The sequence below is a fragment of the Pleurodeles waltl genome, chromosome 3_1 (assembly GCF_031143425.1).
Source record: "Pleurodeles waltl isolate 20211129_DDA chromosome 3_1, aPleWal1.hap1.20221129, whole genome shotgun sequence".
NCBI lineage: Eukaryota > Metazoa > Chordata > Amphibia > Caudata > Salamandridae > Pleurodeles > Pleurodeles waltl.
This window is the reverse complement of record NC_090440.1, coordinates 322,931,592-322,949,172: the sequence shown is the minus strand read 5'-3', so window position 1 is coordinate 322,949,172 and position 17,581 is coordinate 322,931,592.

The following is a 17,581-nucleotide window of genomic DNA, read 5'->3' as shown; positions in this document are numbered from 1 at the left end:
GTGCCCAGGGTGGAGCTGATGGTTCTGAGTTCCTCCCTGAAGCCCATATACTGTTCCTCCTGCAGGCGCTGGGTCTCCTGAAACTTGGCCAGTACCGTTGCCATCGTCTCCTGGGAGTGGTGGTAGGCTCCCATGATGGAGGAGAGGGCCTCGTGGAGAGTGGGTTCCCTTGGCCTGTCCGCCCCCTGTCGCACAGCAGCCCTCCCAGTTCCCCTGTGTTCCTGGGCCTCCTCCCCCTGGACCGTGTGCCCACTACCACTGCCCCCAGGTCCCTGTTGTTGTTGGGGTGGTGGGTTATCCTGGGTTCCCTGTAGTGGTGGACACACAGCTGATTGACGTGTCCTGGGGACGGAGGTGTGGGCCTGCTGGGTGGGTGCTGTGCTGGTGTTTCCAGAGGGTGGAAGGTCTGTAGTGGCCTGTGACTGGGTGATGGGAACTCACTGCCCGAGGTCCCCGATGGGCCGGGCTGGTCATCTAGATCCAGTTGGACAGAGGTGCTGTCATCCCTATGGGCCTCTTTTGTTGGTGGTGTGGACATGTGTGGACCCTCCTGTCCGGTGACGTTGGGTAGGGGTCCTGCAGGGGTATAAAAGGATGGTTATTACATCTGTGTGTGTCATGGTGTGCAATGGGTGGGTGACCGTGTACCCCAGTGCTTGCATTCCTTTGTGAGACCTTGTGTGAGGATAGTTTAGGGGGCTGTATGGGTATGTGCAGTGGCCATGCTTTAGTGATGGGTGTCCATGCTTTGTTGTTGCATGCAGGGCTTGGTGTTGGGATGGGTGGTTTGTGATATTGGGACATATGTGAGGAGTTGGGGTGCTGGGGGTGAGGGTGGGGGTATGTGATAGCATGCAGGTAGGGTGGGGGTTGTAATAGTTAAGATTTGACTTACCAGAGTCCATTCGTCCACCTACTCCTGCGAGGCCATCAGGATGCAGAATCTCCAAGACCTGCTCCTCCCATGTAGTTAGTTGTGGGGGAGGAGGTGGGGGTCCGCCGCCAGTCCGCTGAACCGCCAGGTGGTGTCTTGAGACCACGGAACGCACCTTCCCCCGTAGGTCAGTCCACCTCTTCCTGATGTCCTCCCGATTTCTTGGGTGCTGTCCCACTGCGTTGACCCTGTCCACTATTCTTCGCCATAGCTCCATCTTCCTTGCAATGGAGGTGTGCTGCACCTGTGATCCGAATAGCTGTGGCTCTACCCGGACGATTTCCTCCACCATGACCCTGAGCTCCTCCTCCGAGAACCTGGGGTGTCTTTGCCGTGCAATGAGGTGGTGTAGGTGATGTGTGGGGTGGAGTGTGTGGTGATATGTGTGCTGATATGTAGTGGTGTGTTGTGTGGGGTGCGTGGAAGTTCTGTGGGTGATGGTGTTGTGTGCCTGTGGTTGCTATTGTTCTTGCTGGTGCTCTCTCTCTTCTTTCGGAATTTTTTGTCGTGGGGTTTGTGGGTGATGTGGGTGTGTGTTTTATAGTGGTGTGCGTGTGTGGGAGTGGTGTGTGTATGTGTATCAGGTGTGTGTATTTGGAATTGTCCTATGTGGTAGTGTTTTGTAAATGTGTGTGTATTTTGAGCGTGGCAGTGTGTACCGCCAATGGAATACCGTAGTTGAAAGACCGCCGCATGGATTCATGTGTCGTGATAGCGTATGCTTATTTCTGTTGGCGTGAAGGTGTCGGTTTTGTTATTGCCAGTTTATCACTGACCTTTGGTGTGGCGGACTTGTGTGGGTGTCTGAATTTTGGCAGATTCCGAAATGTGGGTCATAATAGCTGTGGCGGAATTCCGCGGCCGCAGCGGTGTGTTGGCGGTCTTCTGCACAGCGGTAAGTGGCTTTTACCGCCAATGTTGTAATGACCGCCAGAATGTCTCCCCTAGTCCACGGCACAGTGACTGGTGAGGCTTTAGTCGGACTTGATCCCGGACTGTCACCTTTCTCCTTATCTCTTTTCTTTTCCCATCTGCCTTCCCACTTTTCTAAGGCTCCCAAGATCTGCGCACTTTGCAATATTTCTTTAAGATGCGCTTTTATTCCAGCTGACCTCATGTGATCAAAATCTTTAGAGTCGAAGTCTAGTCTGTAACTTCTTTTCAAATGTTTAGTATTCTCAATGTCAATATTGTATTTGTCTGCCAGGTTCGCCAACCTCTAATGCACCTTGCCCACTTCTTTAGTAATCTTGGGGCACAGATACCTTAACTCTGCTTCTGTGTATGATTCTAATCTGTTTACCCCTATTGTCCCTTCCACTAGTTCAGCAGCTTCCACACCCAGTCTCACAAAGTTCAGATACTCATCTTTCTCTGACCTTTCTGGCTTCTCCGCAGTTACTGCAGTCTTTTGTGAAGCATAAGTCTTTTCTAACCACTCATTTAACTGTTGCACCGAAAAACCTTGCAGTGAAATATCCCCTGCATGCATCATTGGCGACTGTGAAGCATTCGTACTTATTGTCTGTGGGGTTAGCACACATAGCCCTGCCTGTCTCATTGCCTCCAAAGGTGTTTTGACCGGGCTAAGGTCTAGCAAGGACCGGTGTCCTTCAACTGATTGCTCTCCCGGGGCCATTAACTGGGGAGTTCCTATAGACCCTCCTCTTATTGCATCTTGGGTCATTACTCCCTGATCACACATACCAGGCTTACCTTGCGAATACAGTGGCACCGGTGGACCGACAGTAATTGTTAATGATACAGCAGCTGGTGTCTGACCTGGTCCCAAACCCCGCGGAGCAGTACCTCCCAGAGCTTGACTCACTGAGGCTGGGCAGGTACTAATGGAGGTCCTGCTGCTGGACTATACCCTGGTATCAGCTGTTGCTGCAGCTGAGGCAGCAATTGTGGAGTTGGCTCAATCTGCACTAACCTCGATTTTGTATATATCGGGTCAGGCGGCACTATCAGATTCATAGTAGTCTCAAGTACTGGGACGTCTGGATAGATTCTCTGTATCTGCGGTGGAGGTTGCAACTGTATCTGCATGTCTGGCGCAGTGGGTACACTGACACCATTCTGTATCAAACCTGTATCACTAGTCTGTACTGTATCAGTAACTCCCTTCTCCTGCGTCTGGTTCCCACGAACCGCACTGGTACTTGGGGCATTGTCGTCTACTGCTTAAGGTGGCGGGCGATCATGTAATAACTGATTAAGAAACTCTTCATCGTCTGAGTCATCTTCTTCTATCCAAGACCTCTGAGTCTCTTTAGGCTTATTAGAGTCCTTGTCGGTCTTACAGGTGACTTTCTTTCCCTGTGTCTCGTCTCCCTGTGTTATTGCTGGAAACAATTTGAGTCCGTCAACTATCCCCCGTCTCCACATTTTGCTCTCATTGTCCCACCTAGCCTTGGCTAAAGTCTTTTCTGCCTTCCTCATTCTTCTCTCGAATCTCTGCTGTCTTTGTTTAATAGCCATCAAATCCCAGCCTGCTATTACCTCATACTGGGCTGGCCTTGGAGGTGGCTTTTGTACACTTAACATCCACCTCAAATTCTCAAAAATTCTCGTATTGAACGTTCCGTGTTCCGGAAACGCTAAACATTCCTCCTTTTCTGTCAATTTGCGCCACTGTTTCATCCATAAGCAAGGTGCGACACCCTTTTCCTCCATTACTATATAAGCTGGCGTACACTCAGGCGGTGTAGGCTCCCCTTCACTCGCCATAATATATGCGTCTCCTTTCAGAGCACTCCTAAAAGCTTTGATAAAATTCATCTGTGCGTCTTTTCTTTTGTTGGTATTTAATCAGGAAGTGACTTTAATTCCCAGGACACTCTTCACCCACCAACCTATTGCCTTTCACGGACGACTGCCAATCCGTGCACGACACCTCTCGGCAACTGACCTATCTCAGCGCGGCACCACTGACGTCACACTCACACACTGCAGCTGACAAAGTCTTGCGGCTTGTCCGCCCCTCACTGGATTCACACCAAACTAATGCAAAATTACTGCGAGCACCTTTAACAACAACAACAATAACTCAAATCTGCCGGTTTACTACAGGAAGGGTAACACAATTGCTTCAGAACTTTACAAAGATTTCACTTGAAGCCTCGGCCGCTACTCTCTCCTTCTCAGTTCCCGCACCCGCAAGCAGAATTCGACCCGCAAATCCTACTCTCGACTTGTCGATGGTTTGCTCTAGTGCACTTTAGAACTTGCCAAATCTCCATTGAAGGTTTCATAAACACAATTGACTCAAACTCGACTTGTCAACCACGCCCGATTGACCTATTAAACCGCACAAATTCCAACATAAACCCAAGTGTCTCCTACACTTGTCAATATACTCCGGAGTCTTAGACCACGACGGGTCCATACATTAACAACCAACCACGTGGATAATTTTGAGCACAAAGCGCCACACTCATATGAAGTACGCCGACTTCCCTACTCTCATAATGCGGAGTACGCCCACTCCTACTAAAACAACATTACCTGGCCTAAAAACACACAAACTTCACAGATCACCTGCAAAATGCATAAGCTGAGAAAGCGCAAATTCTACACCACACATGCTAAGACGCCAAGAACATTCCCAACTCACTTAGGCAGGCTCCGAGATCCCGGGAAAGTCATGGGGAATTTAGAAACACATCATATCTCCAATTTGCATTATCTCAGAAAAACAATCTAAACAATAATTCTCCGTCCTAGGGCCCCAAAGGGCCAAACCGTCGCTCTGCTACCAGAACTGTTAACGCGTCCCTCTATAATAATTTATTACACATTAGAACTCATTTTAGGCCAATGAATCTTTTGACTCAGTTGAGAGACACCTTAGGACGAGATAGCTAATCAATATGTCAATCAATACGTCAATAATGTCATCAATATTTATCACAACAATACATTTTACTTTAGTCAAAGACATTAATCGATTCAAGACAATACCATGACCTTGCAATCATTAATAACCACACCAGTTTAGTAGAATTTTATTAGTTTTATTCCCTTTTAGTTACAATTCTAAAAGCAGATGCGTTAATCTCAAAACCAAGAAACAAAACAGCATAGTCACGATATGGCAACTTTGATAAGATTTCATTAAGGCAAGAATCGTGAACATCAGAACATGACACGGCGTCTACATAGATCAACTTTAGCAGAGTGTCATCAACGCGTCAGTTCAACAAAACATAGATTCAGTCGTTTGTCTATTTACGTCAATTTTAGTGAACCCCTGTCCTAACCACCGATTAGCATTATAATGTTGGGCTTCATGCAAAACAATTTAGAACACCAATTTAGAAAACATCTAGCTATGGTCTCTGTCATAAGTAAGCAGTTGGTACCTAGAAAGGAAAAGCAAACAGACAAATCACAATTTCATTGTCATAGTTACCCTCCAAGGTTTAGGTCAGCACTCAGGTTCAGTCTTCGTCTTCAGGACATCAGTCGATTCGCCATCATTCAAAACTCAGCTCTGGGGCAAAAGGGGCACTTCCTTCATAAGGAGGCAAAGTGTAAATGGGCAAACTAAGGAAGAGGATGGTTTTAAACAAACCAACAAATCACCAGACAGAGTGACAAAGTTTCTGGATAAAATCCCTTTTTCGTAGTACATTCCCCTAAAATTTCATTGGCTTACGGTTATACCCCACTATCTTTACCCTATTAGAAAACAGATTATGTCATTAATCTTTCACCCCATATTATTTTACAGACATTTTATTGGTCCATGTGATTGACGTCTTCGGAGGTAGCACGTCCGGTATGATTTCATCCTTCTGTAATTCTTTGCACATCTTTTGGTCAGTGGCTCCATTGTCTCCACCGGTTTGAGCGACCTTGTACATTACACTAGTCTACACTGTTGCATTTTGTCTAATATTTTCTACAAGCAATGTGAATTTTCATGAGAACGGATCCACTATGGTTACATTCAGCTTCTAGTTTGGAGAAAAACAAGAGGTCATGTCCTTTTGCGAGTCAGCACACTGCACGTTAGGAAAAATACATTTAATATGAGAGCCAGACAGCTAGGCTTCGGCTCATGCTAACTTAAGGTCTACAAGGATGTTTAGCACAATTTTAATAACTAAATCATTAATAATTAATATAAAACGTATTCAAGTATAATAATTCATAAACATTAGTCATTTTATTAGTCCACGTATACATTGGCAGCCACTCCCCGTGGTCACATTTCAAGTGCACGTTTAAGCAAGAATTCATTACTACAGTTTCTATGCGGAATCATCACACATTAATTCATAAACATTTCATGTTAATATAGATTATATAAGCTACGCTCTCTCAGGGGAATCCTCCAAACTCAAGATGGAGGATTTCAAAAGGCAGGGGTCACCTCAGCTCAGGACACCTTAGGGGCTGTCCTGACTGGTGGGTGACTCCTCCTTGTTTTTCTCATTATCCCCTCGTGCCTTGACGCCAATAGTTGGGGCAGTGGCCGGAGGGACGGGCATCTCCACTAGCTGGGATGCCCTGGGGTGCTGTAACAAAAGGCATGGGCCTTTGAGGCTCACCGCCAGGTGTTACAGTTCCTGCAGGGGGAGGTGAGAAGCACTGCCACCGAGTACAGGATTTGTTCCTGGCCACAGAGTGACAAAGGCACTCATCCCATGTTGCCAGAAATTTGTCTGGTTGTGGCAGGCTGGCAGAAACTGGTCAGCCTAGCACTAGGAGTCGGACTGGTATTCAGGGGGCATCTCTAAGATGCCCTCTAGGTGCATTTCACAATAAATCCCACACTGGCATTTATTGTGCTGAGACGTTTGATACCAAACTTCCCAGATTTCAGTGTAGCCATTAAGGAACTGTGGAGTTCGTGTTTGACAAACTCCCAGACCATATACTCTTTATGGCTACCCTGCACTTACAATGTCTAAGGTTTTGATTAGACACTGTAGGGGCATAGTGCTCATGCATATATGCCCTCACCTGTGGTATAGTGCACCCTGCCTTAGGGCTGTAAGGCCTGCTAGAGGGGTGACTTACCTATGCCACAAGCAGTGTGAGGTGGGCATTACACTCTGAGGGGAGTGCCATGTCGACTTAGTCATTTTCTCCCCGCCAGCACACACAAGCTGTGAGGCAGTGTGCATGTGCTGAGTGAGGGGTCACCAGGTTGGCATAAGACATGTTGCAGCCCTTAGAGACCTTCCCTAGCATCAGGGCCCATTTACAAGGGACTTATCTGTGTGCCAGGGCTGTGCCAATTGTGGGAACAAAAGTACAGTTTAGGGAAAGGACACTGGTGCTGGGGAGCCTGGTTAGTAGGGTCCCAGCACACTTTTCAATCATAACTGGCAATCACAAAAGGCAAAAAGTCAGGAAGTAACCATGATAAGGAGGCATTTCCTTACACCCACCCTCAGTTTCAGGGGACTTAAAAGGTTAACTCCTCAAGGGTTCCCATGTGTTTTTAGGCTCTGTTCCAGCTGAAACATTTGTTGCAGAGTGGTGGAACTGTGTCCTCTAGTGGTGAAAATCATGGCTGCAGTCCTTGTGGTCTGAATGATGATAACAAGAGATTGTTTCAATGGTGATCAAACTCTACGGGTGAAAGGCTGTAATTAGAGGTGTTTTTACAGAAACAGATTCCTTTAGGGGCTGTGGTTAAAATGGTAGCATTTTATGTCAAATGCGATTAAAATTGTATGGCTGCAGTGTTGTGGCCACTGGTATGACTTGTGTAGTGTCATATCAAAAAGGCACCCTCTAGTTGTGAAAGATGGTATTGCATAATGATTAACAACCAATTGATGTCCTTTAGGGACTGTGTCAACTGTGCACCATTTCTATATTGAATGTTTCAATGCAAAATATGAAGAACTTTGGTCCACACCCTTTAGGGTTGTGGGGGGACTGTGTAGATCATGCTGAGGGTAACCCTAACAGTGCAAACCACTCCAATCTGTCTAGACATGCTCCTTGTTGATGCTTCTTTGAGTAATGAAACTGACAGCCACTAGTCATAAAAGTAGATGTACTTCATTGCCAGTGTTAGGAGCTCTCACTCCAAGTTACAGTAAAATATTGCATTTGAATACAAGTAAATGATCTGCCATGTGGGTTGTTCGTTTAGATCTCCCTTTGACAGAGACAAGAATGATTACGCATAATCATCCAAAAGCAATTCCATCAGCTTGTGAATATTTGTAAATTGTTGCATAGTATTGAGTAGTGTATATGTAATAAGTGTACTTTTTCTTTATCCAAACAAAAAGCACAGACTGGACAATCATTTATTGAGTGTTATTCTTGTGTGCTTGTAAACGGTGATTACTAGCCCACACCACCTCCCTTGGGTAAGCCTTGGACTGCTCTGCAATGCTACCCTATGAGAGACAAGCACTACAATAGGGTGTTTGGTTCCCAGTGGTGGTCCAGTGCCGGCCCATTACTTGTGCTGGTGTAGGAAAGTACCATCTTGGCTGGCATGTTACCCCCATTTTTCACTGTATGTATGTTGTTTTAGCCCTTGTGTCACTGGGATCCTGCTGGGCAGGACCCCAGTGCTCATAGTATGTGCCCTATATGTGTTCCCTGTGTGGTGCCTAACTGTATCACTGAGGCTCTGCTAACCAGAACCTCAGTGTTTATGCTCTCCCTGCTTTCTAAATTTGTCACTGCAGGCTAGTGACTAAATTTACCAATTCTCATTGGCACACTGGTACACCCATATAATTCCCTTCTATATGGTACTTAGGTACCCAGGGTATTGGGGTTCCAGGAGATCCCTATGGGCTGCAGCATTTCTTTTGCCACCCATAGGGAGCTCAGACAATTCTTACACAGGCCTGCCACTGCAGCCTGAGTGAAATAACGTCCCCGTTATTTCACAGCCATTTTTCCCTGCACATAAGTAACTTATAAGTCACCTATATATCGAACCCTCACATGGTGAAGGTTGGGTGCCAAGTTACTTAGTGTGTGGGCACCCTGACACTAGCCAAGGTGCCCCCACATTGTTCAGGGCAATTTCCCTGGACTTTGTGAGTGCGGGTACACCATTACACTTGTGCACTATCTATGTATCGCGTCAAAATGGTAACTCCGAACATGGCCATGTAACATGTCTAAGATCATGGAATTGTCACCCCAATACCATTCTGGTATTGGGGGGACAATTCCATGATCCCCTGGTTCTCTAGCACAGAACCCGGGTACTGACAAACTGCCTTTCCGGGGTTTCCACTGCAGCTGCTGCCAACCCCTCAGATAGGATTCTGCCCTCCTGGGGTCTGGGCAGCCCGGCCCAGGAAGGCAGAACAAAGGATTTCCTCTGAGAGAGGGTGTTACACCCTCTCCCTTTGGAAATAGGAGTGAAGGGCTGGGGAGGAGTAGCCTCCCCCAGCCTCTGGAAATGCTTTGATGGTGCCCATCTCTGCATAAGCCAGTCTACACCAGTTCAGGGATCCCCCAGCCCTGCTCTGGCGCAAAACTGGACAAAGGAAAAGGGAGCGACCACTCCCCTGACCGGTACCTCCCAGGGGAGGTGCCCAGAGCTCCTCCAGAGTGTCCCAGACCTCTGCCATTTTGGAAACAGATGTGTTGGGGGCACACTGGACTCCTCTGAGTGGCCAGTGCCAGCAGGTGACGTCAGAGAACTCCTCTGATAGGCTCTTACCTTTTTTGGTAGCCAATATTCCTTTCTTGGTAGCCAAACCTCCTTTTCTGGCTATTTAGGGTCTCTCCTCTGGGGTATTCTTCAGATAACGAATGCAAGAGCTCACCAGAGTTCCTCTGCACTTTCCTCTTCGACTTCTGCCAAGGATCGACCGCTGACTGCTTCAGGACGCCTGCAAAACCACAACAAAGTAGCAAGACGACTACCAGCAACATTGTAGCGCCTTATCCTGCCGGCTTTCTCGACTGTTTCCTGGTGGTGCATGCTCTGGGGGTCATCTGCCTTCACCCTGCACTGGAAGTCAAGAAGAGATCTCCTGTGGGTGGACAGAATCTTCCCCCTACTAACTCAGGCACCAAAAGACTGCATCCTCTGGGTCCCCTCTCATCCTGACGAGCGTGGTCCCTGGAATACAGGAACTCTATCCAAGTGACTCCCACAGTCCAGTGATCCTTCAGTCCAAGTTTGGTGGAGGTAAGTCCTTGCCTCCCCACGCTAGACTGCAAACCTGTGTACTGCGTGATTTGCAGCTGCTCCAGCTTCTGTGCACTCCTCCAAGGATTCCTTTGTGCACAGTCTAGCCTGGGTCCCCAGCACTCCACCCTGCAGTGCTCAACCCTCTGAGTTGGACTCCGACGTCGTGGGACCCTCCTTTGTGACTCTGAGCCAGCTCCCATTCACAAATCTTCTAAGTGCCTGCTCCGGTACTTCTGCGGGTGCTGCCTGCTTCTGTTGGGGCTCTCTGAGTTGCTGAGCACCCCCTCTGTCTCCTCCGCCAAGGGGCGACATCCTGGTCCTTCCTGGTCCCCAGCAGCACCCAAAAACCTCTACCGCGACCCTTGCAGCTAGCAAGGCTTGTTTGCGGTATTTCTGTGTGGGAACACTTCTGCAACCTTCAGCACGCCGTGGGACATCTTCCATCCAAAGGAGAAGTTCCTAGCTCTCTTCGTTGTTGCAGAATCCTAAGCTTCTTCCATCCGGAGGCAGCTTCCTTGCACCTTCATCTGGGGTTTCCTGGGCTCCTGCTCCCCCTGGACACTATACCAACTCTTGGACTTGGTCCCCTTGCCTTGCAGGTCCTCAGGTCCAGGAATCCGTCTTCAGTGCTTTGCTGGTGTTTGTGGTTCTTGCAGAATCCCCCTATCACGACTATTGTGTCCTATTGGGATAGTAGGTGTACTTTACTCCTACTTTTCAGGGTCTTGGGGTGGGGTATTTGGACACCCTGACTTTTTTCTTACAGTCCCAGTGACCCTTTACAAGCTCCCATAGGTCTGGGGTCCATTTGTGATTCGCATTCCACTTTTGGAGTACATGGTTTGTGTTGCCCCTAGACCTATGTTCAACTATTGCATCCTATTGTAATTCTACACTGTTTGCATTACTTTTCTGACTCTTACTTACCTGTTTTGGGTTTGGGACATATAACTTGTGTATATTACTTACCTTCTAACTGAGGGTACTCACTGACATACTTGTGGCATATTGTCATAAAAATAAAGTACCTTTATTTTTAGTAACTCTGAGTATTGTGTTTTCTTATGATATTGTGCTATATGATATTAGTGGTATAGTAGGAGCTTTGCATGTCTCCTGGTTCAGCCTAAGCTTTGCCATAGCTACCTTCTATCACCCTAAGGTGCTAGAAACACCTCTATTCTACTAATAAGGGATAACTGGACCTGGCACAGGGTGTAAGTACCACAAGGTACCCACTATAAGCCAGGCCAGCCTCCTACAGCTGGGCACACAACTAATGACCCACCCTTTAACAGCAGATGATGGATTTTGTGGCGAATGGGGCTAATGTATAATAATACAAAAATCACTGTGTCCACACAATCGCATAACCAGTGACTTTTACATTGGTGCTCAGCTGCCACTGCATAGAACTACAACCCTCTTTCCTTAACCCAGTCGTCAACAGAAAAACCGAATCATTTATACATGTGATGCATGAAGTCTACAAACAAGAGAATGCTGAACACTCGTATCATCGTAATAGCATTTACTCGCCCTTTAATGCGCTTTGCCGCAAAATATTTAAATGTGTGAAATAAGTACTGCACGAAAATATGAAAAAAATGAAGGTTCCTACGTTTGGTCTTGCGGTATATGCCTGTCATAACACTAAAACGTAATACGCCATTTTTATCACACTAATTGCTCGCTCTGTGTGTGGGTGGAGAAAGTTCAACCCTGAGTTTTTCTGATGTTCGAGTATATGAAACCTCATAAAATATGTACATGCCTAATTAAGGCATCAGAGTATTTAATGAGATGTTAAAACGTTCAAGGAATATGAATGTTGTTTTGAAATTTTTGCATAAGATATTTAGTCCGATGCAAATTTTCATATCAGAGGGCACTGGTACGTCAGCTGTAAAATAACTAGTAATTCAGAAGATGTTTAGGTGCAACTTCAACATGATCACTGCAATCCTCAGAGGCAATTGATTTCTACATTTCATCTTCTTTCCTTACCAAGGATGTCTGTTATTTTGGGGAATTTGTGTAGAAATCGTCTTAAGCAATGCAAATGAAGCTGGTATTCAGAGCAGCTCCTTTCCCGAAGTTTAGCTTTAACAATTAACGTTCCAAAATATCAGGGCGAAGAGCACCATAGTAATGGAACTTGCTGTCTCTCTGTGTTCATAAAAATCAAAGTCACTGTGGTATTCTTTTACATATACTTTTTTATTTATTTTAATTTAGTCAAGGTAGGTTTCATAAAGTAGAGGAAACCAGAGGGCTCGGGTGCACTGTGGCACAATTTCTATTTGAGAAGAGTATCATAATCATTCAATTTATCCCTCAACTACTATTACTAATGAAAGAGGCAGCATTTTCTAGATGTAATTTTTGGTCCTGTGTATGTATTTTTGTCTTTTGACACCTGTATCCGAATTTTAAAGTCTAAGGATTTATAAAGTGCAGGGCTACTCCAGAGACTGTTCCGGCGCTAAGCGGACTTAATGAACATTATTGCAATAGAAGACCACCGTATTGTAAGGCAGAGAGAAATAACCACGTTTTCAAATTCCGTCTGAAACTGTGCTCATCCTTTATAGATGAAAGGGAAGGGCATTCCATGCAGTGGCGGTGAGGTAGGAAAAGGAAGTGCCCCCCCATTTTTAGGTCGCCTGTTGTAACCTTTCTGTGGGCTTTTAACCACGCCCACCGCACGTCCGTCACTATCACTCGTTAATGGACTTGCCTTTCAAAAATCCTTTGTTATCATTGGTAAATGCTTCACGTTTGTCCCTCCTTGGGGCAGTTTTGTTACCGCCTTGGCTATCGACCCTGTTACATGGCTAATTGAACGTTTGCTGATACGTTTGACTGCGAGCGAACTTCTTTTTTCTTTTGTGTCTCTCCTTCGCGCTCATGTTCATGGTGGCCATGGCACTTTGAATGAGCTTGCTTATGCCAACTGTTTTACTTTTAATTTTAAATTTATGTGGCAAGAAAGTCTAACTTGGAATTCACAACGCTAGTAGCTCTAACTCGAGCAAATGCGAGACCCGTTAAATTGCAAATGCTTGTTTCTTTTTTATTCCAGGAACCATTACCAAAAGGGTGCCAGAAGACCAAAGGTTTGAAGGATTCTTGCCGGAACAAAAGGTGTAAATCTCCTACCCAGAAATACAGGGCCAGTATGGTAAAAAGCTCTCTGAGTTAAAGCAATTCTAAGCCTAAGTTAAAATGTGGGATTTTTCAATTTTAATATTTTCTTTTATTTCCCAGAATGGAGTTATGCCCATAAATGTGTGTTATTGTAAAGAAATAACTATTTTTCCAAGAGAACCTGCTTACGTTTAAAGATATGTTTTAAAAAGAGGTAAACAGGCATATATGATTTTGGTTCTAAAATCTAAAATCATACAAAAGATGGGAGCAGGGGTAGAGAAACGACAGCTATCAGCTTTACTGTCTACTAATTCTGGTTATACTCATAAATCCTAATCCTGTCTGCCTGGCAGATGCCTCCAAATTTTTGGAACTTGACCACACAAGCCAAACACATTTTGGAAAGTAAAATCTATACCATATGGAATGGAAAGTATAAGCAATGTTAAAAGTCGAATTAATAGTTGTGAACATTACTGGGTTTACAGGCATGTTGCTTCCAGGGCTCATCCAACTGAGGTGTGAAGAGCGAGGGCTATTAGTGAGTTTTCTGAGAGACCAATTAGCCTCTGACTTCCCCAGATCTTTAGAAGACAACCTCTTTGCTTATACTAACAGAATTATAGGGTCAGACACTGGTATCTCCAGCAACTATACATGTTCCTATTCTGGTAAATGAGCCAGCTCTGTGAGCAATCTGAATAGACCAGCAGTGGCAGATGCACCCTGTTCATCATCCTGGGTTTTGTCTGAACCATCTTTTACAAGCGGGAATGCCTCTAGACCATCTGAGATCTAGTCAGCTTGGTAGCTACCATCGAGAATTCTGTGAGGTTGTTTCTCAAGGGACAATCCATGGAAAATTGTGTTTCATCATCATTTATTTGATAAAGTTGGATCTGGTTCCCCACTGGTTGGTTCAAAGTTAACTGGGATTTCCAGCCAGTAGTGTTCCTGTAATAGGTGCCTTGTCCCTTCAGATACTCACTGAAAATAAACTACCATTTCACCACTGTGATACTGTCTCCCAAGTCTCCTACCTGCCACACTTTGTCCATTTGTATAATGATAGTGAAAAAATGAGTGAGTATGTATGCACACCATGGAAAGGTGCCCTATGTCCACCATCATACATCACTTCTATTTCTTGTGAGACTTGCACCAACAATCTCATCAACCACCTTGGTTCTTGCTGAATGAGTGTAAACTGTTACTGAAACGTTCTGTCTTCTGGGTGTGAGATTCAGCAGAAGATCCTAGTAGCTTTTCTTTCTTCCTCTGGGACTGATATCTACAGAATGTTGTTGTGCGGCCCAAGTTTAGATTCCATTTTAGCTTTCCTTTTTAATTTAGTATCTTTTTCTAATGGTGAGTTTGTCATGTTTTCCTCTAACACAAGAATGTGCCACATACACATTTATTCATGGCAGGCATAGTCATCCTGTAGGCTAAACACCTAGTTCCAGGTCCTGTGGTCTGCACTCTTAGTTCCAGGGTCTCACAATTAGAACGCAATGCCCTTGTTTTCTTTTCTGTATGCTCCTAGGAGATAACTCTTTCTCCCCAGAATAACTAAAGGTGCTGTTCTGCACCTTTGGCACAATACTATACGGATAGTGTTTTTATTGTTTTATTATATAAACAGTGTCCATGCTAAGCTTCATGAGGGGAGCTCTTCGTACTTAGGGTTTCATGAAACTGCTCTGAACTGTGACTAAGATGCAGTCCTGCGGATCCCAACCTTCATCCTGAGAAGGAAGATAGCTATGCAGAGAGAAGTTTGCAGGCCACACACTTAGACCCAGACTTAAGAGTGCATAGTGCCATATATCGCCACATTAGCATCATCTTTTTGAGGCTAATGTGGTGATATTGTGGCAAAAGCGCTGCACCATATTTACAAAGTGGCAAAGTGTGCAAGGCATACTGTACGTAAGGGGGGTGTTCCCCCCAGTGGCACAATTAAGTCTAAAAGATTTCTTTGCACCATTTTTAGCGGCATTTTTAACGCCTGCACAAAGTAGGCGTTAAAAGGAGGAACACTATTGTTTTCAATGGGCCTCAGTGTGCTTTGCAGGATTAGCATAAAAGGTTTTGGAGCTAATCCTGCAAAGCACCAAACTAGTGTCAAAAATTTTGAGGCTAGTTCCGTAACTACTGCCATAGTGCACTGTATGTTAAATATGGTGCACACATGGTGGCTTTAGGGGGGGTGCTAAGGGGCGCAAGAAAAGTGGTACTGCATTGGATGCAGCACTACTTTTCTTAAATTCAGCTCTTAGATGGGTGCATTTGTTAATGCACTGAGGCCAGCATCCTGACACCTAACACCACAGTATGGGGGTTAGATCATTCCAACAGGTCTGGCAGAAGGATACTTCCACTATGCTCCTTCTAGTGGAGAAGTGCTATGGATAGATAGGAGTGACATTAGGAACAATTAACATGGTTGAATTGTTTGTATTTTTCACCATTCCAATAATACCTATTACAATAATGTTTCTCATATGCTTAATAATTGCAGCTCTTGTTTTATTTACAAGAATAAGATCTTTTCAATAATTACTATATTCTTGTGACAACTCGGGCATGCAAAAATAACAAGCAAAAGGGTTAGATCTGTTTCCATGAATTCCTTGTGAATCAGAGTGGTCATGTTCGAGGTTACCAACCCTGAAAGGTTAGGGGTTTAGATGTGGTACTGCGAGCTAGCCTAATGAACTAAGATTTACTGATGACATAAGCAGATTCAGGGCCATATTTACTAACATTTTGTATCATGGTGGCACATCTTTTGTGGCGTATCCATGACGCAAAATGCCAACTTATATTCACAAGCCATGCAAGGGGAGATTTTCAGGGCCTTGCGTGGCTTTATTTAAAAAATGGCTTGCACTGCATTGCGTTACATTTAATTCTGAGAGGCTTTCCGTGGGTGGAACATGGGCATTCCCATGCATCCACCCTTGGATTTCATGCAATCACAGATTTACAAAGGTTTGTAAACAAAATTGTGTGAAATTGCTACATCTCCCAGAGGATGGAGTAACGAGGAGAAAAAGCTTTTCCTTTTCTTTGTTATGGCCTCCCTCTTTGTGTGCTGCAATCTGCAGCACACATAGAGCAAGATGCCTTGAGAGATTTATTGTGTGCAGTAAGATGTCCCTTTCTGAACAAAAACAATTCTTGCAATGCAGGTGGTGGTCTCAGCTGAAGTAAGTCTTGGCCGCCATGTGCTGATTCTTGGGTCCTGGAACCCTTGAGTGTGTTAACTGGACTTCTCATACTACCCCTAAAAACAAGGGACTTAGAAAAGTTTTGGACTTCCATACCTCCAAAGTACTGGGTCAAACCACCAAAGCCTATCTGACTAAAGCACAGCTTCGCTAGGTGAAGAAAACAAGGTTCTTCCACTCTGAACTTCTCCACAGCAGCAAATCTGATCTAGTTGACCCTCGGTGAGAAGTTATCTGGACTCGTGGATCTCACTGTCAGATACAGCTACAACCGCTGTAGGATTATAAGCTCAAAAAAGTACAAATCTTGACCAGGGAAAAGTATCTGACAAGTGAGAGAACTTTCCTGGACAAAATTAGAATTTCTCCTACTCTGAGCTTTAAGGGTAGATTGTTGTTATTCTGTATTTAAGCCTACATATAAATATATTGTTATATTGATTCTCACAGATTGCTATTGTAGGCAAGAAATGTTGTTACCCCCTCTGACAAACCATGGGTATAGAAGATTTGTACTGTAAGAATTATTTCTAGGCCCTCTCAGGAGATATAATATTTGCCAACTACAATTTTGGATACTTTCTAATTGTATGACTGTATGCCTGATGGTTGCTGTAGGAAGCTGGCTTGGTGTGTGGTGAGCATCAATTGTGTTATCACCTTATGCCAGGTCCAAGTATCCTCTATTGGTGAGGTGTAGGCAGTGTCGAGGAAACCAGGGCTCTTTAGAGGTAGCTGGGGATGAGCAGCTAAGACCTATTTAGGCAACATGCAAAGCTTATGCAATACCACTATAGTCACACAGCACTCACACACGTGAAGGAACCACACACTGCTACAAAAATAAAGGTACTTTGTAATGGAAACACAAATACTAAAATACTGTATAGGCAATACACCAACGGGAGTTAAGTAAACACACTATTATAGACACACTAGATATCAGTGGTTAGCATAGACAGTAATAGCAAATAGTAAAAACAATAGCAAATAATGAAGGCACTAGCGGGAGACCAAACCATATACTAAGTAAGTGGAATGTGAAAGACAGTCCCCCACCCAAGGAAGTGGAATCAGTAGAGGGGAGCTGGAGGAACTAGGAACCCCAAAAGG